Source organism: Balaenoptera borealis (assembly GCF_965194805.1).
Source record: "Balaenoptera borealis genome assembly, chromosome: X".
In the NCBI taxonomy this organism is placed as follows: domain Eukaryota; kingdom Metazoa; phylum Chordata; class Mammalia; order Artiodactyla; family Balaenopteridae; genus Balaenoptera; species Balaenoptera borealis.
This window is the reverse complement of record NC_138881.1, coordinates 8,431,162-8,456,259: the sequence shown is the minus strand read 5'-3', so window position 1 is coordinate 8,456,259 and position 25,098 is coordinate 8,431,162. Positions and strand designations below refer to the sequence as shown.

Here is a 25,098-nt window from a genome sequence, read left to right as displayed (position 1 = left end):
CCCTATGAAATGACAGGTAACTCCCCTTGCTCCATGAAACCATCATTTGACATTTAGTTTGTCTGTTTTAAAAATTCTTTTTTCTGTGCTCGTTGCCAGATTAGCTACCATCTCCCCATCTCCTATCAGCAACTCTTGAAAAAAATCTGTACACTGGACAGTGGAAATGATTCAATATTCTTCGTTGTTTTCTAGTTTCTACTTTCTGTTACTGTTTCAGGGAGGGAAGTTGATTTTTGTTTTCTACAATCTTCTCTAGGAATTCCTTTTACTGCTCTGTAGCCTAATAGAGGGCATATTTGGATTCATGTTGCTTTTCGCTTATTTTTCCAAAGCATTTCTGTTTAAATCTTCAGTCTACAAACCAACGTCCACTACAGTCCACCTTATAACCAGCTGGATAGGATTTACACTAGCATTTTCGTGCTTATCCCCTTATATAAGTGTCACTTTAAGATGGCTTTTTCAAACTTTTCCTACAAGTTCTCTGGCATTGCACTTCTGGTATGAGAAACAACCTGGTTTTTTAAAAAAAAAACAAAAAACAAAAAGAACTTGTATCTTAGAATCAAACTTATAAGAAAAAAAATTTTAGGATAATGTAAAGCTCAACATTTTCATATGTTTGGGGCCAACTTCTTTGAATTTGGATACCTAGAAAACAGTAAAAATAAGAATTATGTTTGATGTATTCTACAACTGAATAATTATTGTTTTTGAATAATGAGACTTTTCATTTGTGATGATGTGAATTTTCCTTGGGAAATGTTCCCTAGATCTGAGACTGATCGTAGAGATTACAGGGTCAATAGAAAATGGCCTTCTGGTCCCACAGGTCGGGCTAATCACATCTGTTCCATCACACAGCGCACCTCACTCAAGAAATGAATACAAGATAGGGCAGGAGGGAGGTTTTATTCATCTCAGCCCCTCTCTGGGAATTATTTGTTTTCAAAGATAAAATTCCATTTCAGGGGGTCTCATGACATAAAATTCAAATAGAAAAATTGTCTTCATTGCATCAACAGTTGATTTGTGTTAAGGTTATTTATAAAAGCTCTTTTTTTGGCTAGAAAATATCACCAAGTTCATTTTTTAGTGAGAAGAGCTGAAATTTGAACTCACTACTCTTGAAGACCTTCTGTATATTTTATCTCTGATGATACTTCACGTAGCAGCAGCAGGCCAGCTGATGACAAAAAAATGATCTTATCTCTTCTTGGCTAATAAGACAATTCAGTGTAAATAGATGTCAGAAAACTCACCTGGTACAAAAATGTCTTGAGTTCAACAATATCTCTCCTTAGGAGTTTAGCACTCAGGCAAATACTTCACTTGCACTCATAAGATTAAAAAAAAAAAACACCAAACTGCTCTGCTCGGTTCTTCCAAACTTTCGACAGCTTCACTATCTCTTTCAAATATTCTCCATCTACTTATTCACTGTAAGCTAAAACTGTGCCATTTGTACAGCTTTCAGGGAGATTTGCAACAGGTCTGAAAAGGATTTGAATTTCTTACTTGGGCATTTGACAACTCCTCCTAAGAATATATTGTCCAGGTTACGTGGCTTTAGTAGCCTAAAGCTTCAAAGGGCTTCACTTAGTCAAAATTACTTAAATAGCCTCTTTTCGTCTTTTTATAATTGTGGTTCTTAAAAGGAGTTTTTTTTTTTAATTTCAACATTCTATTTAACATCCAGTTTTCCACCTACCAATAGATACATCCATATTTCCTAAATGTGGATATCTTTTGGCCCCGATATGAAAATATTTTTACAACTTTTAAAAAAATTTCCCCCAAATTCATTTTCAAATTCCAGGCAAAGAACAATATTTCAGACTTAGGGTTTTTTTGAATTTTTTGAACAAGACTGCATTTTCCCAACATTTTTATCCTGTGAGATTTTAAACACCTTTCATTTGAAAGTTTTTTTTAAAAAAAGTATGTCCTGGATATGTCTAATGAATAGTCCTTGAAAACAGAGTCACCTTATTTATAAATTCAATTCTCTTTCCATTCATATGAGGAACTTTATCCTTCCTCAGGGCATATATTTAATAACCATTAATGAAATCTGAAATTATATATGAGCACTGAGACCCGAATTTGCTACTCATTTTTTTTTTTTTCCAGTGGAAATTTCATAAGGGTTTTGGCATGGGAACACAGCAGACATTTAAGGCAGATGGAATAATGCAGTTGGCCACAACGGCTCCGATGGAATCATAACAGTTTATAATCAATAATTTGCTTACTGGGGAAGACAGTCTTTTCAGCCAAACCAGGACAGCATACCATTCACCCTCGTAGTTAGCCGACGACTGCCACCGTTTCTGCAACCTCGTGACTCCCGAGGATGTTACACGTGGAAGCTGGGGGCTCAGCGCTCATTTGTTTTGTCTTTGAAGATTTCTGTTTCCACCCACCCCTTCCCATCACATGTCCTATTCCCATTTCCCCTCAATACGACAAAAGCCATTTGAGCAAACAGAGGTAACAAGGGCCAGATTCGGCAGGCATCTGCCGAAAAGGGCAGGACTTACAGAGGAGGAGCGTCTGTTCATTCTAACTGGTTCTAGATTAGAGACTGCCAGATGAAAGAGGCCTTGGCGGGGGCAGCGGTGGGGGGGGCGTGAGAGGGTGGGGCAGGGCCTTTGGAAGTTCAGATGCATTTTCACTGGGCCTGTTAGAGTGAAGTTCTTGCAGACTTTTCTTTTGAAAGAAATGAAGAATGAAGTAGTGGACTCTAGACTCTGAAAGGTGAGGTGAACAAGAGAAAGGCAGAAAAACATGTCCTCATCTCATGGGCTGCCCTACAGAACAATGTCCCCATTTGGGTGCCAGTTTCCCTGCAGAGGATAGAGAAATCTGGGTACCCAGGAGGCCATGGAGGAAGGGGTCTGGGCAATTGGCCCCCATCTGCTCTTGCAAGTTTCTAGGTGGAGGGACTTTGGGGGGCAGGTTGACGATGCTGTCTACTAGGTCCATCGCCTTACATTTTCCCATTTAATCCTCTCAGCGGCTCTGTGACAGAGGTATTATGAGGATCCCGTTTTCTAGGGCCCACCTGAGGCACAGGGGAACTTGCCCGAGGTCTCATCGTTTGTAAGAGACTAGTAGGACTTGAAGTAGGCAGACTGGCCGGAGAATTCACACTCCTGGTCCCTGCACCATACTCCTTACATTGGCTTTTTTTTTTTTAAGATTTATTTATATTTTATTTTATTATTTTTTTTAGCTACGTTGGGTCTTAGTTGCGGCACACGGGATCTTCATTGAGGCACGCAGGATCTTTCATTGCGGCACACAGGCTTCTCTCTAGTTGTGGCGTGCGGGTTTTCTCTAGTTGTGGCGTGCAGGCTCCAGGGCGCGTGGGCTCTGTAGTTGTGGCGCACGGGTTCCAGAGCGCGTGGGCTCTGTAGTTTGCAGCATGCAGGCTCTAGTTGAGGCGCACGAGCTCAGCAGTTGCGGCACGCGAGCTTACTTGCCCCGCGACATGTGGATCTTAGTTCCCTGACCAGGGCTCGAACCCGCGTCCCCTGCATTTCAAGGCGGATTCTTTACCACTGGACCACCAGGCAAGTCCCTACGTTGGCATTTTTAGGGAAAAGAAGACTCTTTCCAAACTGCTGCCCCGTGAGGCAAAATCCTTTGCGAGAGAAGCCAGCGCTTCCTATGACTCCAGGAGAGAAGTGGGCCCCGTGTGGAGAGCTGGGTGTTTCTTCTGAAGCCTCAGGAGGGGACAGGGAGGGCAAATGCTGACCGTCGATCAGGCATCAGGCCTGCAATTCCCTTCTTATTTCAGGCAGTAGAGACCTTTGTTTTAAATGAGAAAATTACTGAGAGAAACCCTGCGTTGACTTTGTATCGTTTTCTGATGAAGTGACAGCATCACCAGCAGGCGTGACTGTGATCCTGAGGACACAACCCTATGTCCACTGCCCATTTGGAATCATTGGCATTTCCCCTCAACAAAAGTATACTCACTAGTATGCTTCTAAATATAGACTCACACTTCATCAGCTGTCTTGGATAACTCTAGTCAGGCCAACAGCAAATGCAGGTCTATAATTTCAAGTTTTCATGGTCAGTAAGTCTGAAGATGGCTGTGGATTTGAGAATGGGCCCGGGTTACTCAGCAACCAGATCCGGACGTGGGTGCCCATGAAGTTATGATGTTGGCTTAGAAGCAGTGGTAGGTAGTAGCTAGTTGGGACACAGAGTGATCTACAGGAGATCCAAAAACAACCAGCTCCAGGAGAAGCACGCAGGTGCTTGCTAAAAATGGAGATTCCTAGGCACCTCCTCAGATCAATAGAACCTGAATCTCTGAAATGTGATCTGGAAATGTACATTTGTAAATAGTCAAATGCTCACCCTGCTTCGGTAATCAGTGGGTAGAATATTGCTCCCTGGCACAATAGCGACTTTATCTTCAACCATCTCTTTAGTCGTCTTGGTTTGGCCATCCTTGTTCCAAACAACACTGCTCTTCTATCTTCAAGGTCAGTGCAAACCGTAACGTGCAGTCAAATCATCCTGTTAAAGCGCAGACTCTGACTCAGCAGGGCTGAGGCGGGGCCCAGGATTCGTCGTTTCTACCAAGTTCCCAGGAGACGTCAATGCTGCCGGCCCGTGGACCGCACCGGGAGTAGTGAGGTCCCGGTCTACCCTTTCTGGCGATGACGTCTCGGCTCGGACCCTTTGTGCCTTCCTCTTCACATACTGTCTGCAATTTATCAGTGCCCTGCGGAGACAGAGCTCTTTCAGGCCTAATGGAACACTGAGGAAGAGCCCCTATGATGGGAATTTCAGATAAAGCTGGAAGAGAGGATGGGGAAGTGGTGGATTATTAGAGGCATTTCTGGCGGTGAAGATACACGAAACACTCCACGTTACATAGTGTGGCTATGCGTGAGGACAGGGTCAGAACCTTCCAGAAATAATCTGCTCTGCAGAAATGAAAAATACGCGTGACCCCAGAGCTGACTGCAGAGGTAGAAAGGAGGTGCTCTTGCAGTAGCAGCAGCAAAGACTCTCTTGCCTTATGACAGCACCAGAGCGTACCTCCCACCCCCATCCCCGTGGTACCGACATGCCCTGTCACACGTTTCTCTGGCACATTGAATTAATGAGGCTGAAAGTACCAGCGGTCAGACCCCTGCTTATCATATAACCCACCATCTACTGTACACTGTGGATGAAGCCATTTTTCTTCTGGGTGACATGGCATACGTGCTACACGACCACCAGCGTGTGTATTGATAACCCTGAAATTGGTTTTACGTCTCCCTAAACCCTACTTTGTTTTCCATTCGTTCACTTCATTGTAATTATTATAGTTCCCACTAGCTTTCGGGGATGGGTTAATTCATAACAATAAATTACTCAGGTGATAACTACCCAACATTATAGTCAATTCCTATAAATTAAGAGAAGTTTTTTCTCGATGTAAAGGCGTCAATAACCTATAAATACGCACTCATCTGTAACTCAGACCTCCTTCTGAGTTGTTCGGGCTAGTATATAAATCTTTAAGGCTAGCAACATTGACCAGCATGATCTCAACTTGCTTGCTGTTTAATTTCAGACTTCACAAAGTGCACCTCATAAATCAAAGGTGAGTTTTCACATTTAGTTGTTTTCTGTCCCATGGGAAAGGGCTATAAATTAAACCTGGGCCTGGGACCGTGAAGCCCTGGCCCTGCCGTTGCTGGCTCTGTGTCTTAGCATCATGACAGCCGACTCGATGGGCGGGGGCCGGAGAACAATGGGACTGCTTGAAGAGGGGCCCTGTGAACAGCAAGCAGGGGAGAGGCCGGCCAGGTGGGAGAAGCTGGAGCCAGTTGCCAGCGGAAATATAGGAATATCATTCCCGGGGGCAGCAAGACTGTATAAGTTCCTCGTGATTTGGGCCACTAGAATCTCATGAACCATTGTCATCTCCAGCTCACTAAATGGATCCCAGAAGCTTAAAGAATTGGTACATCTGAAAAAAAAAAAATTCCTCCTTTTTTTCCTGCAAGATCAGGCCTAATGTCTGAAGCTTTTGGTTTTGAAAGGTATAGTGTGAGGAACTTTTAAAAGGTGTGCGCAGATCTTAAATGCATAAACGTCTCCTCATGAAATAAATCCCACAAATTTGGGGTTCAAAGGAAGGACTACTTAATGGGTAGCTTCCAAATACACAGAAGAGGGAAGGTAATGAGAAAACGCTTTCCGTGAAGAAATGAGTTTAAAGCTTTCCACGAAGAAATGAGTTTAAAGCCTAGAGAAAACATTTTTAATATACACACACAAATGATCATTTTATTGTCTTATCATCCACAGCCCTTGCCTTAATTAGGAAAATTTATATAGCCGGTCAATAAGGTCTTGAAGTTGCGATTTTTGAAGATTTGCTTTCACTTGAAATTCACAAATATCTGAGTTTTAAAACAGACTGTGAATGTTTTGGAATCCTCTGACTCATAGATTGCTTTAAAAAAAAAACAAAAACAGGGACTTCCCTGGTGGTCCAGTGGTAAAGAATCCGCCCTCCAATGCAGGGGACGCGGGTTGGATCCCTGATCGGAAAACTAAGATCCCACATGCCTCGGGGCAACTAAGCCCACGCACCACAACTCCTGAGCCCACGCGCCCTGGAGCCCACGCGCCACAACTAGAGAGAAGCCCACACGCCACAACGAAAGATCCTGCATGCCTCAACTAAGACCCGACGCAGCCAAAAAACAAGAAAAAAACCTTCATATCCCAGCTGCCACTACATTAACTCTCACTGTCGTGCTAATCCTCGTCAACTCTGTTCTCAACGATTATGATGGCTCTTCTTTCCTCTAGTGTCCCCTGTCCCTTCCAGCCTTCCCCTGTTCCCATGCTGAGCCCACTAACAGACTGAGCACCTCCCTCCCAAGCTCTGAAGCCTTCAATGGCTCCTTCATCTGCGCAGCTGGATATCAGGGCCAACGTACCTTGTGTTCTAGCCACAGTTCTTTTTGCCTTTTCGGCCCTTCCCAAGCGTGCCTTGTGCTGTCCCGCCACCCTGACTCCACATTGTCTCTGCTCACCAAGACCTCCCATCTCTTCTCTGCCTGTTGAACATCAAAGCTCAGATCAAACATTATCTCTTTTGTGCCTCCTTCCCTGGCCTTCTTCCAGATGTAAATCATTGCGTCTTCCTCTGGGATTTCACAGCTCTCTTAGTCCTTGTCTCTGGGTCTGTTTCAGGGGTCCGACTGTGAACACCATAAGAATAGCAGCTGTGGTTAATTTCTCTAACCTCAGTGCCGACACACAGAAGGTGCTCAGTACATTAATTGCTGGACTGCATCTTTGCTTCGTCTCCTTTGCATGTGTAGAAATGGCCTTAGTCACAATACCAGTTCTCTTGCCCTCTAGGAAAATAATAACTCTCCCACATGTTCTCAGAGTCTCTAGAGCTTATACTTGTTAAGGATGGGATCTTCTCAATAGTGTTGTGAACTCAATTTCCACCCCTTCCCAAAGCGATGCTTAATCTTAAACTTACACGTGGCAGAATCGGGGCCGGGATCTAGTCTTTGTAATGTTTTTGTCCAACCCTTTTCGTTTAGCTGTTTGCATTTAACTTAGTGAAAACCAGGAACTCTTGGCCACTAAGAATAAGTCCATCTGGAAGCTGGAACATCTGGACAGTTGCAGCAACTTGGTTCAGTGAGTCGGGGGGCACAGTGGGGGTGATCGCTGTCAGCGGGGCCACTCCACAGCAGATCATCACTCTGCAGTCACATCAGTCACATCGTGTCCTCTTTCCTCCATCCTGGACAGGCCACTTTCCATAGGATTCAGTTAACAGATGGGGGGAGAAGCAGCCGTTCAATGAACTTCTTCACCCGGGCGTGAGAGAGTATTAATATAAACATTTATGAAATACATTGTGTCAGGCACTGTGCTAAAGATTTTTTTCTCATCTAACTGTCACCTAGATCCGTGGTAGGTGGGAACCAAGATGGTCTCAGGGAACTCAGGAACTAGAGCCAGGTATTCAAATGATCTGGGGCACTTCTTTCTCCCATCTGTGCATGTCTGTGCTTGTAAATGTCATTCTCTTCCTCCGTAGACCAGCTTTATCCATGTGATGGGAAAAGCGATTGCCAGTAGCCCTGCCAGCTTCACCACTGGACAGAAAGGATCTTGCCCTGGACATATGTGAACCCCATCCCCTGATCTAGTTAAAATCCCAGTGGCAGGATTCTGGTCAACCTGGTTTGAGTCATTGCCCAAATCCTTGTGCCAATTACTGTAGCTGAGACAGGGGTGGGTTTGGCAGGTGCTGGTGTTCTGACTTGTAACCCCACTAGAGCCTACGTTGGCCGGGGATTTCTCCACAATAAGAGCAGGGGAGGTCCGTTACTGGAAGAAAAGGGGCACGTGGTGCTGGGCTGAAAACTCGCCCGTGCATATTATTATGCACCTCTAAGCACAGTGAACACTCCGAGACTTGAGTTTGTGTAACTTGCCCCAGGTCACCAGGCGGAAGGATCAGAATTTGAACCCAGGTTAGCCAGACCCCAGAGGCTATACTCTGGGCCACTGGGCTGTGCTGATCATGGCAGTTGCATAATACAGTATGTCTGTCCTACGGCTATTTGGAGCTAAGTAGCTAGTTAGCTCAGGGCTAAAGTCCCTTTTTCCTTTTGATGGGGCTAATCAAGTCTGGAATATGCGTGGGCTCTTGGAGTCCTGAGCAATGAACTCACAGGGCCCCGGGTCTTTCAAAGAAGAGCTCTAGGCTACCAGGTGAGCAAGTAGCAGAGTGGGAATCAGTCCTAATCCCGTCCACCTTCATTACTAGTAGAAAATAGCACAAAGCTTAACCTTTACCCACAAGGCACCCGTAGCACCATCTCAGTATGAGAAGGGCCTCAGACTTTCATTTCCCTTTGCAGATCTTCTTACATTTTCCCTAACAAGACTGCTTTCCTTTTCATTTTCCCCACCGCACTGGCCCCTGCTGGGCTGAGAGGCAGCGCTATCAGGGCTGATGTTATCACAGCTCACACCCCCTCTGGCCATTATTAAGTGGCAGCCTGTGTTCAGTTGCATGTTTCTTAGCAACCACCCGTACGTCATGTCCTTCCTTTTATTTGCGTCTTCCTTCTCCAACCTAGGGGGCAAATGTAGTAAGAAATGAACCCCTGCCTTCTCAGATTTCTAAGCCATGGAAACCAGAAAGCTGACAATGATTGCATTTTCAGTCTCTCAAAATGATGACCAATTTCATGGGCCGGGTGGGGGGTGGTGCATCGGGGAGCAGAATCCTATTCTTACCTATTGGCAATGGTTTGCAAAGCACGCATGATTTATAGCACGTGTAAACTCATCCTAGGAAAATTGATTTAAACTGAGATTCTTCCTAAGATCAAACATATCTACTGCGTTTTAAGTCGCTGAAGTGCTAGACATGCATTTAAGCCTAAACATTTCAAAACATGAAGACTGCTTCCTTACAAGTTTCTATCAGGACCAGCCGGTTCCCCTAGCCTATTCCTTTGCCTGTGGTATGCACTCAGTATGGTTCTGTTTGGGAGGAAGCTTCCTGGGACAGATGTTTAATTTCTTATAGCCAGCCAACTGCTTGTTCTTATTCCACGTACGTGGGAATAAATAACTCATCCCACACCCCCGCCCTAAACATAGTTGTGAAGATCCTGGAACATGCAACAAAGACTAGAATTTGTTTCTCTTGCAAAGCTTGGAATCTTGGCTTTCATTTCTATTGATCTGGTGTTGTTTGCTTGCTTTTATTTTGCATTTTTAATGCTCTGTTTCCTATTTCTCTTCGGCTTACGCGTTCTTCTCCCATCACCACCAAATCTTCGTCATTTAATCTCATTGGGTTTTTTTGCTCTCAGCTGTAGCCATTCAGGTCGTTTTGTACCGACGTGCATTTGGGAAGCTGTGAAACAGTTTATCAAACGGTGTTCCCAGCGCAGATGGTAAAAACGGTCACCCAGCCCTAGAATTCAGCCTCTGTAACGCATCGTGTTCCTTCTAAGCCACAGTGGTATTCTTCTGTCTAGACGCAGTCTGTTCTCTAGAACAGATGACTGTAATTGAATATGTCAGCTTGCAGGGAAGACTTGCTTCTAATAAGCTTTTAATTCCAAGTAACAAAATTTAGCAAAATGCAAAGACAGTCTATTGTTGAAAGCAAGGCTTTGGAAGTGGATGTTTTTGGCTTGGCTCTACTAAACTGTTGGGTTACCTTTCCCCTGAACATAATCTTGAAAGGACCAGAAAAGTCAAGTTCACTTCATTTGTTTGAATGTCCCCAACAGGCTTATCTGTAGACCAAATATTCAAACACACTCGGTTTTAGTTCATTTGATGGGTTGGAGTTAACGCATTAGTCATAGAGACTGCCAAAGTCAACCAATTGTTCCAATGACTGGAGATTTGAAATGCCACAGGGCCACTTATGTTAGGATGGGGACGTGAAAATTTCATAGACATGTGAAGAAAATGAGTCTAATTTTTCTACTGAGAATAATTTGTAATTATTTGAAGAAATCAAGAAGTCAGGGATAAAGTGTCTTGCCCTCTGGATGTTTAAACCACAAGCAATTTGTCTTTACCATTTAAAGTGTTTTTAAGTTACTACCAAAGAAAAGTCATAATAAGGTATTGCAGAACATTCCCTTTCTTTGCTTTCTGAGAAAAGTAGATTTAGTTAGGTTGGTTGTTGGAAGGGCTAAATTCGACCCTCTACGGTAAGCACATAATGCCTTTCGCAGGTCCGTGCTCCACACGTGTAGAGGGGATTCTTATTTTTAACATAGTGTGTTTTCATGAAAACCCTTCTTTTGGTCCTTTCCTCCTCAAACTCCCTTATTCCCTCTTCCCACTCTCAGGCCACAGTCTTGAATGCCACGTAAAATCATTACTTTAACATTAATCTTTGATCCCTATTAAAATGCAGTTCTGGAAAAGGGGAGGTAAAATATGGTCATCTCATATCAGTTTTTATAACTTTAAATGCCAGGGTTTCAGACTCTCATCTGAGATCAGGAATTGATAACAAATACAGGAGGGAGGGAGAAATGAAGGCACTGGGCCACAGAGAGAGATGGGGCGAGGTCTCTTAGTAGCAACAGGAGCCGAAAAGGGGAAAAGGGAACTAAGTTGGAAGACTGAGGCCTCAATATCAAATTCATCTTACTTCAAAATGTTTCCTAGGTTTGCTTATTCCTCCAGTTTTTTTGTTTTTTTTTTTTACCAAGAGCTTTATAGAAATATAACATGCTTTTTTCATTCCCTTGAATATAGCTAGTTTTAGCCACTTATTCCTCCAGACATTCCACTCAATTGTAACCTTGAGTATATTTATTCATCGACTAATTTTCCTGGAAAGACAAAACATCTCAATTAAATGTCACTCGGTATTCTTTTTCTTCTTAAATCCCCCTTCTTCCTGAGACATGATTTTACACAATTCATTTTACAAGTTGCTCCTTTAGTAGAATGTCTCCCCACTCCCAACAGTGGAATCAGTCTTCCATTGGGCTGTATTTTATGGTGTTCCTACTGCAAGCTCAGCAGATTATGAACAATTGTCTCCTTCCCCCAGTGGACAGGCTTGGAACAACTACCTTCCTCTAGATTCTTAACAGCTGTAAAAAGAACAAAGATTATTTTCAAAGACTGAAACCTTCTTAATCACCTAAGAAAAAAAGAGTGTATTGGGAAGAAATAAGAAAAGAAAGGAAAGCATGTCTTTGTCCTACCCTGTTACCACGTACAGTGATTCAGGGTGCAGCCGAGAGCCCAAGGCTGCTGTCTTGATCTACACATCCTGTCTGCACACAGATCCCTAGCATGCAGGTCTCTCACCATCTCAAAACATTTTCAGAATAACTCCATACTTTAAGGTTCTTAGTGTTGAAATTGGTAGTCTTAATTTATTTCCGAAGTTTATCTTTTCTCTCCAAATTAAATAACAGTGTCATGAAAGGCTTCATCATCTAATATCCTATCAGCAAAATCCTAGCTTTAAAAGTCCAAGGTTATCTTCCGGGCTTTAGAAACTTAGAGGCATTTAAGCAAAAATGATGTTGACAAGACACAGATACCCTTGGCAGGAGCACAATGAACTTTTCCCCCTTTTGTGTGCATTTCCTCTAAGTCCAGCTTCAGTTGCTAATAGGCTTGGTTCCACATCTCACATTTGATTTCTGATAATTTTGCACATTTCTCAAAAATCATTAGAAAATATTTCTATGGATTGCTCTGACTGGACTTTAAGATAAGTTACTTTTTGGTGACGCTCTTAATCCCTTCTTTCAAAATGCCTGATGCTCTTAGAGCAAGCCCACAAAACGAGACTCCACAAGCAACATCCTAGATTGATGGGCAAGTCAACACTGAAGGAAAGAGTATAATCCACACCTTGAGATAATCATCATACTAACAACAGTATGTGCAGGTGGGGGCATTTTCTTTTGTTCGGCCGCACTGGGTCTTAGTTCCCCGGCGAGGAATCGAACCCGCACTCCCTGCAACGGAAGCACGGAGTCTTGACCACTGGACTGCCAGGGAAGTCCATCCAGGTGAGGGCATTTTCTATGCTAAGACTTTACACATATGAACTTATTTAATCCTCACAATGACTCAGGGGAGAAAATATTATTTTTCAACCTATTCTACTGTTAGAAAAACTAAGGCTGGGAAAGGAGAGAAACTTGCTCTTGGATGTACAGCTAATAAATGATGGAACAGAGATTTGATTCCAGGACTCAGTAATTAATCACTATACTACCCTTCTTGCTCTTTTCATTAACCTCTGTAAGTTGCCTGGACACAAAGAAAGATCATAAAGGTCAATTTACCTCATATCAATCATATGGCATTGGGGAAGGCACCTCTGGTTTAGCGAGAATAGCATGGAACTTGAAAATTAAAAGCCCTGATATTGGTCCCTGGCTGGACCTTCACTTCTTGAGTTACTGTTTCCTTATCTCGAAAATGCCATCAATAATTCCTACCTTATTGCAATGTTGGGAGGGTCCCATGTGAGCATATAGCCAACCCCAAGCCCTGTGTAAAGTCTGAAGTGCCCCATAAATGTAAGTTAACATCTGTTCATATATTGGATTTTCTCCATTTATCTTTCCCCCTTATGCCTTACGGCCTCCCAGTTCTAAAACTAAGAAAGAAAAAAAAGGTGATAGCGGTACAGTTCTAGAATATCTTTAACTGCTGTGCCAAAGGCACAGAAGATTTCAAGTATGTAAGCTTTGTATAAACATTTTCTGGGTCAACACATCTTCTTGGGTTGCACTTCAGAGGCCTCTCTGACAGGAGGTCAGTGCCCACACGTGGGCCATGAACATATTCAGAACAGATGCAACCTATCCTCCAAGACCTAGCCTCTGGCTAATTCTCTCCTGAGTTCTCCAATGCTGTGGCTATATACGCTCAGAAAAGAGAATCTACATTTTAGGACACGGGGGGATAGGGAGAGTATTGCCGCGGCGTACGCTGCGCTCCATGTTCAAGTAACAAGTTGAATAGGGCTTTTGTTTCTCCACGGTCAGACTCCTCTTTGCCCCAGTTACTGTTTCTAATCTTCGTTTTGCATTCTTCACTCTTCTGCTGCCACGTTTTCATACGTTTATCCTTCGCTTGCAATATCCATATTCCACTCCACCCACTGGCACTTCCCCGAGACATGCTGGGGTCATCCCAAAGTCCGTGTAGGGCCCTGATATTCTCTGAGAATATTTGATGGGAAGGCTAAAACTTTAGCTTAATCATTTTGGGGGGGTTCCCAAGTTTTCTATGCTCATTTCTTCTAAAGGCAAATAGGAGGTGTTTCACAGAATGATGAGGCTTGATGATAGAGTTTTTCAATGGATTGAAGACTCTTAAGATGATAGAGTTTTTCAATGGATTGAAGACTCTTAAGATGATAGAGTTTTTCAATGGATTGAAGACTCTTAAGATGATAGAGTTTTTCAATGGATTGAAGACTCTTAAGAGTACACATGGGCCCATTTTTAAAATCAATGCCAGAAAAATCCCAGTTAGACGGAATCTTAGAGGTCATTTATTCTCATTTCCCACCCACCACTCGTACAGGAAGGCAGTAATATAGCTCCGGGACAGGGAATCCATGCTACCCACACACAGGAACAGGATGTCTAATTGTGCAATTCCATCTCCTCAACCGCCCCTCCTCAATCTTATTTCCGTTCACTGGATCTTCACTCAACAATTTATCCAACCTATTGACATCCTTCCCATCCCATACCAGGTTTTCTGCTATTGGAAGAAGTAAACACATTGTCTTTTCTCCTGACAAAATGTTGCTTGAATCAAAAGAGATGCTAGAATGAAAAGCAAAACAAAACAAAAGAAAACCCTGGCACGTGGGACAAAAGTTTAGGAAATTTTTTGTATTTAGCAGAAAGTTGCTACACTGTGAGGGTAAATCGTAATAGATGTCATTAACCGTAGATATAAAAAGGATGGATGAGACAGTAGAATTAGTGAAAATAGGTTAAGAAAATAACAGGGGGAAAAAAAACAGACCTGAAACCAAGGTTGTCAGATAAACTACAGGATGCCCAGTTCAATTTGTATTTCAGACAAACAACAAATAACTTTTTAGTATCAGTGTGTCCCAAATGTTGCATTTGTCTATGCCACTCTCTCTCCTCCCCCTTCCCATTTCACCCCTGTTTTCAGTGTGTCATGTCTCTCTCCCTCTCTATGTGTGATATATTTATCTTCAAAAAGTATTACTTCTACTAAAGTGTTATTTATGGTTTATGTGAAATTCAAATTGAACTGGGCATCCGTCTGTGTATTTGCTAAACCTGGTAATTCTGGCTGAAATGCCCACTGACTTCTTGGAGAAAGAAGGTTCCAGACAAAGTATCCTGATACCAGAGACTTTCTCATTTGCTTTTCAGGTCTGGGTCTTAATCCTTCCTGGGCAGGGCCCCTCCCTCTGTTGACCAACTGGAGATGGTATGACTGGTAAAATCTGCCCACGACCTTGTGAAAGGCAGTGAGACCTGCTGCGGGTGATTCTACCTAGGGCTAGAGCTTCTGCTTCCCCCTCCGGCACCCCCTGGCTTTACTCTAGCGTTTCCTGTTATGTGTGTGCCCTTCTTCTGAGCCATAACTGGGGAGGGAAAAGAGAATGCCTCTTGTAACTCATCAAGACAGTGAGAAGGCCGGAGTGGTGATATCTACGTTTGCAATGAGATCAGGACAGCCTGGTGGTTGGAGAGGTGACCCGAAGCTCCCTGGACTCGGCCCTCTGAGGTTTTGCAGTTCATGAGAGAAGCAGCCCGAGGGATGGACCACAGGGGTGTCCAGCCGCACGGCTGGGCCATGCCCATACTGCTCCCAGCTGCAGCCCTAGATTCTGGTGGCTTAGCTGCCAGCGTGGTCTCCTGTATGGTGAGGTCATTCCAGGTGGCTGTTCTCCTGATCTCTGTACATCCCCTGCCTAACCAGTCCCTGCTTCACTCATGTGACTGTCCAACCCTCTTAATTATAGGGCTTAATTAGTCCCTGGTAGCTGATGAGCCCACCTGACGTCAGTTCCCCCTATAAAGCGTAGCCTCCTTCTCTCCTGAGTAGTGAACGCTGCTGCCATGTGCTGCCCGCCGTGTGCTGCACACAGGCGCCAGGACCTTGCTTCAGGTGTTTAAGATCCCTATCCAAGAAACCACTGATGTCTCTGTTGCTGTCTCCGGGCTCTTTCTTTGGTCTCAAGGCTGGGCAAGTACAGGGCTTGCAGACGAGCAGGGTACGGACCAACATCCCCTCTTGCACAGCCTCCCTCAGACCCTTTTCTATCCCTCCCTCTGTCTCTGCAAATCTGCACCTCTTCTCCCCTTTATCTTTCTATCTTCTTCTCCTTTAAGTGTGTCTTTGTCCCTGCATCCCTCCCTTTGTTCTATTTTGGTCTCGCTTTAGTCTCTCTAGGCCCCTTTCTACTTCTGCTGTACTACATCCCTCCCCTCCGGTCCTGTCAGCCCCTTCCCTCCATTGTCTTCTCCAGCGCTCCAGTTCCTCCCTCCACTCTGTGTCTCCCCCTCACTCCATTACTCCTGGCCTCCTGCCCTTCTTCTGCCTTTGTCCCTCCCTCCCACCCTCTCCCCCTTTCTTCCTTTCTCCCTCTTTCCCCCTGTCTGTCTCACGCATTGCCATCGGCGTCACTCTACAGAGGAGGAATTTCTGAGACTGTGGCAGGGGCCTTCTGTGATATTTCTCCTTCCAGGCTCTGCCACTGGGAACAACGACATTTTCTGTGAGGGGTTGGCCCAAATCTACACACCAAACCTACTTAATTTGGGGCTGCAGGATCCATCCAGAGAGCAGATTTACTGAAACCAGGGACAGAGCAGTTTCTAGCACCCCTTGAGCATCGATAGGGAGGGCCTCATTTACAAGGCCCCCAGTGTGTGTGTGTGTTTGATGTGTTTGCTTGGTTTTGTAGAAACCAGTTTTTCGAGAATTCTGAGAAAATTGCTCTCGGAGAGCTCTGAGAATCGCGATTCTGTCAAATCGCTCTTATCCTTGGAGCTTACGTTTGTTCCTAAGCATATTTTTGAAGGGATCAAAATAAGGTTTTCATAAGCTCTTTCCCACTTCCTTGTTGAGAATGAAAAGCAATATTCTTAGACTCTTTATTTCCCAAATCTGGAGGGGAAATGCAGAGACTATTTTGAAATAAGAGTGTGCTTACATATTTGTGTGAGAGGATATATATATATACACACACACATATATACAATGTAAATACAATAACTCTATACATGTATTTCTTCAAAATATATTTTATATATATAAACTATATCTGAATGGGAATCTATACTATACACATATATGTACAAATCCTCTAAAGCCTGTGGTTGTATGTAAATACTTGATTATACAAAAAGACTGTTTAGGATGTTATCACGAACCATGGTTAGGGATGAAAGAATGAGGAATTTGGGGGTTTCTGATTTTATTTAGTGATATTATGCCACTTCTTGGTTTAAGTTTAAATTAGGTTTAAGCACTTTCATTTTAACAAAATATCTTAAGTAGCTCTCACAAATAAGCGTAAGAGGAAATGAGCCTTAGCTCAAAGAATTCTTTGGTAGCAGGGAAAAGGAGGTCGCCCTGCCAAAATCAAAACACCTTGGAATTCAGAAGTCTGATGTTCTGGTCACAAATGGACGAAGTTCACACGCCAACATGTCTTCTGCTTTCCACCACATGTTCAGGGCCTGAGGACAGCCTGGTGACCTTGAGAACAACACTCCACCTCCGTCATCAAACCCTAACACTTGTGAACAGCCTTATCCTTGGCTCTCTTTGGGGAAGGGAGGGAGTTGGAGTCTTGAACAACAACAACAGCAAACATGGCTTATGAATATCGAGGACAAAATGATTCTCCGCTCTTTCCAAAGAAAAACTCAATAATAGAGCCATTAGGAAGTGCTGCTTTAAAAACAACCCCTCCCACCCAACTCAGAAAAACCCTGTGATTTCAGACTCAGTGTGAGAATCATAATTAGGGTAAAATCAACAATTTTAGATTAAGGATATCATAGCTAACCCTTGACAACTGATTTTAATTCACGTGTAATATGTACTCCATGGTAGAGGTTAGAAAAATATTCGATGGTAGCACACCCTGACGGTGTACCACGAGAATCATAAATAAGTATATAAAATTATATGCAGGAATCCCTTGCCTTTAAAGGCAGAATACTTTGAAGTTTGAAGGGTAAGAAATTTAAACAGAACTTCAGCTTGAGACTCACTTACACTTAAAATTCAACAAAAATTCCCTAACCTTGTTAGAGAACAGATCATAGATTTTCTTTTAGGGTAGGGGAAAAAGGGCATACAGTGTAAACAGCAAGAGCAGTAAGGACAGAGAGAAACTTGGATGTAATTGGAGGTCACTACTATGATGTTAATGCTTGTGTTTCTTAGTCCCTACTATGTCTGATGGACTCTTGGTGGAAAAGAGAAGGGAAGAGATACCAACTGGAAGTGACCTTGATAAGCAACTGACCCCCGAGATTCCTATGTTGTATTTCAAATAAGCTAGCAGTGACTGACAAACCACTGCTATGAAAAAGATAGGAATCACCAAAACTTGTTAATTGAGGTAAAAACTGACATAAGGTGAAGCGCACAGATCAGAAGGGCACAATTTAATGAGTTTTATTATACGCCAAGGAAGCGCAAGTCCAACCACTCGAACGCTGTTAGCACCCCCAAGAAAGTTCCTTCAGGCACTTTCCCATAGGCATTGGCTGTTCTCACTTTCACCACCGTGTAAATGGAATCATGCCTTGTGAACTCTCTGTGTCTGACTTCTTTTATTTGGCATAATACTTTGAGATTCACCCATGTTGTTGCCTACATCAATTTTTTGTTCCTTTTTATAGCCGAGTAGTATTTTGCTGCATGAACATACCGCAATTTATTTATCCATTCACCTCTGATGGACATTTGGGTTATATACAGTTTGGAGCTGTTATGAATAAAGTTACTCTGAACATTTGTGTGTAAGTCTTTGTGAGGACATGTGTTTTCATTTCCCTTAGGTAAATACCTGAGAGCAGAATTGCTGGGAACAGCATAGGTGTATGTACTAGAAACTGCAGAACAGTTTTCCAAAGTGCCTGTACCATTTTACACCAAATCCTTCTGGTTGCTTCACATCCTCACCAACATTTGGTGATGTCTTTTTAATCTTTACCATTCCCATGGGTATGAAATGATATCTTGTTGAGTTTTTAATTTACATTTCCCTGATGATAAACAGCGATGTTAAAAACCTTTTTTCTGTACTTATTCTGTTCATATACTTTCCACTGTAACATTTCTCTTCACATGTTTTACCCATTTTTATTGGGTTGATTATCTTTTTATTATTGAATTGGAGGGGTATTATATTGGGTTGGCCAAAAGGTTCCTTCAGTTTTAAGTAAAAATAAAAGACACATATTTCATTTTTACCAAGAACTTTATTGAACAACGTATTCATTAAGCGAACAAACTTTTTGGCCAACTCAGTGTATATCCTGGATACAATTACTGTGTCAGGTGTGTGTGTGTGTATGGATGGCTAGATGGATAGATAAAATATTTTTCCTGGTCTATATATTGCCTTTTCATTTCCTTAACAGTGTCTTTGATGAACAGACCTTTTTTTTTTTTTACAGCCCTTTTTTTAAAAAATTTTTATTTATTTATTTAATTTTGGCTGCGTTCGGTCTTTGTTGCTGCGCATGGGCTTTCTCTAGTTGCGGCAAGCGGGGGCTACTCTTCATTGTGGTGCGTGGGCTTCTCATTGAGGTGGCTGCTTCTCTTGTTGTGGAGAATGGGCTCTAGATGTGCGGGCTTCAGTAGTTGTGGCACGAGGGCTCAGTAGGTGTGGCGCACAGGCTGTAGAGTGCAGGCTCAGTAGTTGTGGCGCACAGGCTTAGCTGCTCCGCGGCATGTGGGATCCTCCCAGACCAGGGCTCGAACCCGTGTTCCCTGCATTGGCAGGCGGATTCTCAACCACTGCGCCACCAGGGAAGTCCAACAGAACTTTTAAATTTAGATGAAGCACAATTTTCAGTTTCTTATGTTTATTATTTTTTGTTTCTTCTGTGAAAAATGTATTTCTACTTTGTGGTTATGTTTGCCTTTGATTTTTTTCTAGAATCTTTACATTTTTAGCTTTCAAGTTTAGGTCTGTGCTACATCTCGATTTAATGACTGTGTAATGTGAGGTAGAGGTCAAAGTTCGTTTTTTATAACATGATTTTCCAGTTATTCCAGCACCATTTTATGAAAAGACTGTTCCTTTCCCTGCTTAATTATGTTGGCCCCTTTGTTGAAAATCAACTGACCATGTATATGTGAATATATTTCTGGATTCTATTTTGTTTCATTGGTCTCAGTCTGTCCTTAAGCCAGAAACAAACTGTGTTGACTACTGTAGCTTTATAATTAGTTTTTAAATAAAGTAGGGTAGGTTCTCCAACTTTGTTATTTTTTTAAAGATTGGCCATTCTTTTTCCTTTGCATTTTCATGTAAATGTTGGAATCAACTTGTATGTTTCTACAAAACAGCCTTGAGGCTTTTAACAGGAGTTGCTTTAAATCTATAGATCAATTAGAGCAGAATTGACATCTTAACAATATTGACTCTTCCAAGCAATAATCATGGTATATCTCTCCATTTATTTCTATCTTTTAAAATTTCTCTCAGCAATAGTTTATAGTTTTCAGTCTAGGTCTTGCACATCTTTAAATCAATTCCCTGTATTTTATCCTGCTGCAATTATGCAAAATATGACTGATTTCTATATTAATCTTGCATTCTGTGACATTCTTAAATGTACTTATTATTTTGAGCAATTTTTTGTAGGTTCCTCAGAATTTTTTATATAAGCAATCATGCAGTTTTTTTTCCAAAGAACAGATTTACTTCCTTTTAAATTTTTATGTCTTTTTATTTACTTTTCTTGTTTTACTGCCCTGGCTATAGTATCCAGTACATTGTTGAATATTAGTGGTTAGAGCAGACATTTTTGTCTTGTTCCTGATCTTGGGAGAAAGTGTTCAATCTTTCACATCATACATGTGAACTGTAGGTTTTTCCATAGGTGCTCTTCATTTGGTTGATAAAACTGCCTTCAATTCCTAGTTTACAGAGTTTTATATCATTGAATGGATGTTAAATTTTATAAAACTCCTTATTTGCCTTTATTGAAATGATCATCTGATTTTTCTCCTTTTTCCTCTTAATGTGGTGAATTTTATTGGTTGATTGATTCTGAATGTTAAATTAACCTTATATTCCTGGTTGTGATGTATTACTTTTCCTTCCTTCCACTACTTTGGATTTAATTTGCTGCTCTTTTTTTAGCTACCTAAGGTGTAAACTTAGATCACTGATTTTAAACTTTCCTTCTTTTATAGACATTTAACTCTACAAAATTCCCTCTAAGCAATGTTTTAGCTGCATCTCACAAATTTTGATGTATTGAGCTTTCTTTTTCATTCAGTTCAAAGTACTTTCTAATTTTCCGTGTGATTTTTTCCTTTACTCATGGATTATTTAGAAGTGTGTTATTTACTTTTTAAATATTTGGGGATTTTTTAAAGACCTGACTTTTTTTGTCTAGTTGTTGTATCTGTTACTTAAATAGAGGCATATATACTGTAGAACTATAAAACTCCTAGAGGAAAACACAGGCAGAACACTCTTTGACATAAATCACAGCAATATTTTTTTGGATCCATCTCCTAGAGTAATGGAAATAAAAACAAAAATAAACAAATGGGACCTAGTTAAACTCAAAAGCTTTTGCACAGCAAAGGAAACCATAAACAAAATGAAAAGACAACCTATGGACTGGGAGAAAATATTTGCCAACAATGCTACCAACAAGGGATTAATTTCCAAAATATACAAGCAGCACATACAGCTTAATATCAAAGAAACAACCCAATCAAAAAATGGGCAGAAGCCCTAAATAGACATTTCTCCAAAGAAGACATACAGATGGAGCTTCTCTGGTGGCGCAGTGGTTGGGAATCCGCCTGCCAATGCAGGGGACATGGGTTCAAGCCCTGGTCCGGGAAGATCCCACATGCCACGGAGCAACTAAGCCCGTGCGCCACAGCTACTGAGCCTGCGCTCTAGAGCCCATGAGCCACAACTACTGAGCCCATGTGCCACAACTACTGAGCCTGCACTCCAGAGCCTGTGCTCCGCAATGGGGGAAGCCACCACAATGAGAAGCCCGCACACTGCAACGAAGACCCAATGAAGCCAAAAATAAATAAATAAAATAAATAAATTTTTTAAAAAAAGACATACAGATGGCCAACAGACACGTGAAAAGTTGATCTATATTGCTAATTTTAGAGAAATGCAAATCAAAACTACAATGAGGTGTCACCTCACACTGGTCAGAATGGCCATCATTAAAAACTCTACAAATACAACTATATTCCAATTTTTTAAAAAAAGTCTACAAATAATAAATGCTGGAGAGGGTGTGGAGAAAAAGGAGCCCTCCTACACTATTAGTGGGAATGTAAATTGGTGCAGCCACTATGGAGAACAGTATGGAGGTTCCTTAAAAAACTAAAAACAGAGTTACCGTATGATCCTGCAATCCCACTCCTAGGCATATATCCAGAGAAAACTCTAATTCAAAAAGATACATGCACCCCAGTGTTCTTTGCAGCACTATTTACAATAGCCAAGACATGGAAGCAACCTAAATGTCCATCAACAGATGAATGGATAAAGAAGATACAGTGTGTATACACACACACACACACACACACAATGGAATATTATTCAACCATTAAAAAGAATAAAATAATGCCATTTGCAGCAACATGGATGGACCTAGAGATCATCATACTGAGTGAAGTAAGTCAGACAGAGAAAGAGAAATATTGTATGACATTGCTTATAGGCAGAATCTGAAAAGAAACGATACAAATGAACTTATTTACAAAACAGAAACAGACTCACAGACTTAGAGAATGAACTTATGGTTACCAGGGGGAAGGGTGGGGGGGAAGAGATAGTTAGGGAGTTTGGGATTGACATGTCCATACTGCTCTATTTAAAATGGATGACCAACAGGGACCTACTGTGTAGCACAGGAAACCCTGCTCAATGTTATGTAACAACCTAAATGGGAAAAGAATTTGAAAAAGAATAGATACATGTATATGTATAACTGAATCACTTTGCCTTACACCTGAAACTAACACAACACCTGAAACTAACACAACATTGTTAATCAACTATACTCCAATATAAAATTAAAAGTTTAAAAAAAAAGAATGAAATAATGCCATTTGCGGCAACATGGATGGACCTAGAGATTATCATATTAAGTGAATTAAGTCAGAGAAAGGCAAATATTATATGATATCACTTATATGTGGAATCTTAAAAAAATGATACAAATGAACTTATTTACAAAACAGAAATTGACTCACAGACATAGAAAACAAACATGGTTAGGAAAGGGTTAGCAGAGGGGCAGGTAGGGAGAGAGATAAATTAGGAGTTTGGCATTAACATATACACACTACTATATATAAAATAGATAAACAACAAGTACCTACTGTATAGCACAGGGAACTATATTCAGTATCTTGCAATAACCTATAATGGAAAAGAATCTGAAAATAGATAGATAGGTAGATAGATGTATAACTGAATCACTTTGCTGTATGCCTGAAACTAACACAATTGTAAATTAACTATACTTGAATTAAAAATGGTTTAAAAAAATGGTTAAAAATAAATAGGGCTTCCCTAGTGGCGCAGTGGTTGAGAATCTGCCTGCCAATGCAGGGGATACGGGTTCAAGCCCTGGTTGGGGAAGATCCCACATGCCGCGGAGCAGCTGGGCCCGTGAGCCACAATTAACTGAGCCTGCGCGTCTGGAGCCTGTGCTCCGCAACAAGAGAGGCCGCGATAGTGAGAGGCCCGCGCACCGCGATGAAGAGTGGCCCCCGCTTGCCGCAACTAGAGGAAGCCCTCGCACAGAAACGAAGACCCAACACAACCAAAAATAAATAAATAAATAAACGATTAAAAACTTTAAATAAATAAATAAATAAATAATAAATAGGGCTTCCCTGGTGGTGCAGTGGTTGAGAATCTGCCTGCTAATGCAGGGGACACGGGTTCGAGCCCTGGTCTGGGAAGATCCCACATGCCGCGGGGCAACTAGGCCCGTGAGCCACAACTGCTGAGCCTGCGCGTCTGGAGCCTGTGCTCCGCAACAGGAGAGGCCGTGATAGTGAGAGGCCCACGCAACGCGATGAAGAGTGGCGCCCGCTTGCCACAACTAGAGGAAGCCCTCGCACAGAAACGAAGACCCAGCACAGCCAAAAAAATAAATAAATAATAATTAAAGGTGCTAGTAATTAAAAAAATAAAAAAATAAAAAATAAATAAATAGAGGTATAAAATCTGCAACTAGGAGCATGGATTTGTCTTTTTCTTCTCTAGTTCTGGCACTTTTTCTTCATTTAATTTGAAGCTCTGTTATTAAATATATACACATTTATTGTCATTATGTCATCCTGACGATTTGCCCTTTTGTCATTATGAAATGTTCTTATTTGTCTCTGACAAATGTTCATTGACTATCCTATCTGACATTATTATAGCTCGGCTAATTTTTTATGCTGAGTATTTTCATAGTATATCTTTTTCTATCTTCTTACATTTAATCTTTTTGTGTTTTTATCTTTAAAGTGTGTCTCTTCTACACAGCATATAATTAATTATATATATATATTTTTAAGTGCAGTCTGACACTTTCTGCCTTTTAATTGGAGTGCTTGGTCCCTTCATGCTTAATATAATGATTGGTATTGTTAAGATTAGGTTTACTACCTGGTCGTTTGTTTTCTATTTGTCCCCTCTGTTTTAGATGTTTTTTTTTTTTTTTTTTTTTTATTGGAATATAGTTGGTTTACAACGTTGTGTTAGTTTCAGGTGTATGTTTTAGATGTTTTCTTGTACCTTTATTACATTCTTTTCAGACTAACAGAATAGTTACTAATAACTAAGTATTCTTTTCACCTCAAATATTTTCAGGATTTAAATTTAATATTTTTAATGTGTATCTGTGCAGTTGAGACATCACATAAATTAAAATTATGTTGATCATATATAAACAAACTTTAACATAAAAGAGCAGTCAAAGTAAGAGAGTAATTTTTACTCAGATTTTAGCCACATTTAAATTTTCTAGATTCCAATAAGATGTGATTTCTTCTTTCAAATCGCCGATCTAAAAGGTTGGTTGGTTGGTTGGTTGGAAACATTTCTAATCTCCTTAATGTGGGCATCATATACTTTGATTTGATGCTTCTTTCATGTAAAAGCAAAGTAATTGTTTTTGAGATTAGATCTGAATTTTTATTCCTCTACACTTACATTTCCTTATACTCTTCCTGCCATATATAAAGGATGTAAGTAAATATTCAAAAATCAGGTGTCAAGGTGTGCATTCAAATCTGACTCTCTCCTCATAACAAATATAT

General features: G+C 41.4%; 1 protein-coding gene and 1 long non-coding RNA gene across 2 annotated transcripts in view; one reads left to right on the top strand and one right to left on the bottom strand.

The window, feature by feature from the left end:
• MID1 (midline 1) overlaps positions 1-25,098 on the top strand; it is a 397,732-nt gene that overhangs the window by 83,693 nt on the left and 288,941 nt on the right. The window lies entirely within an intron of this gene.
• The window catches only part of LOC309620024, a 335,464-nt gene continuing 329,612 nt past the window's right edge, over positions 19,247-25,098 (bottom strand). The window contains exon 2 of the long non-coding RNA XR_014239382.1: positions 19,247-23,278. This is a non-coding gene — a long non-coding RNA (uncharacterized lncRNA). The remainder of the gene's footprint in view (positions 23,279-25,098) is intronic.